The sequence below is a fragment of the Penaeus monodon genome, chromosome 19 (genome assembly GCF_015228065.2).
Source record: "Penaeus monodon isolate SGIC_2016 chromosome 19, NSTDA_Pmon_1, whole genome shotgun sequence".
NCBI lineage: Eukaryota > Metazoa > Arthropoda > Malacostraca > Decapoda > Penaeidae > Penaeus > Penaeus monodon.
The window spans coordinates 45,605,089-45,605,510 of record NC_051404.1 but is presented as its reverse complement, the minus strand read 5'-3'; positions in this window follow the sequence as shown (position 1 = coordinate 45,605,510).

The following is a 422-nucleotide window of genomic DNA, read 5'->3' as shown; positions in this document are numbered from 1 at the left end:
CCATACCAAGAAAACTCAATAAAACACGCAGCTTCATCGTCATAAACCCGCCCATAAAACGCGCCCGGGGTGTCTCCTCCAGAGTGAGCTGTGGGCTTCGGGGCGGCCTGCTTTAACGCCTCTTCCGGGCATCCTTCATCCTCCCGAAGGCCTTAATCCCCAGGAATCAGTGTCGGTCGTTTGTCATCACCGGAAGCGCAATAAATAACAAGGTGTTTCTTCTTCAAGCGATGGCTGTGAACCTTGCCATATGTCGGTCAAAAGGTGTTTGTTGCTGTGCGTAGGGTGGTTGTTTTTGTTGTTTTAGAAGTTTCTGTTGTAGTTGTTGTTTTTGTTGTTTTAGAAGTTTCTGTTGTAGTTGTTGTTTTTGTTGTTTTAGAAGTTTCTGTTGTAGTTGTTGTTTTTGTTGTTTTAGAAGTTTC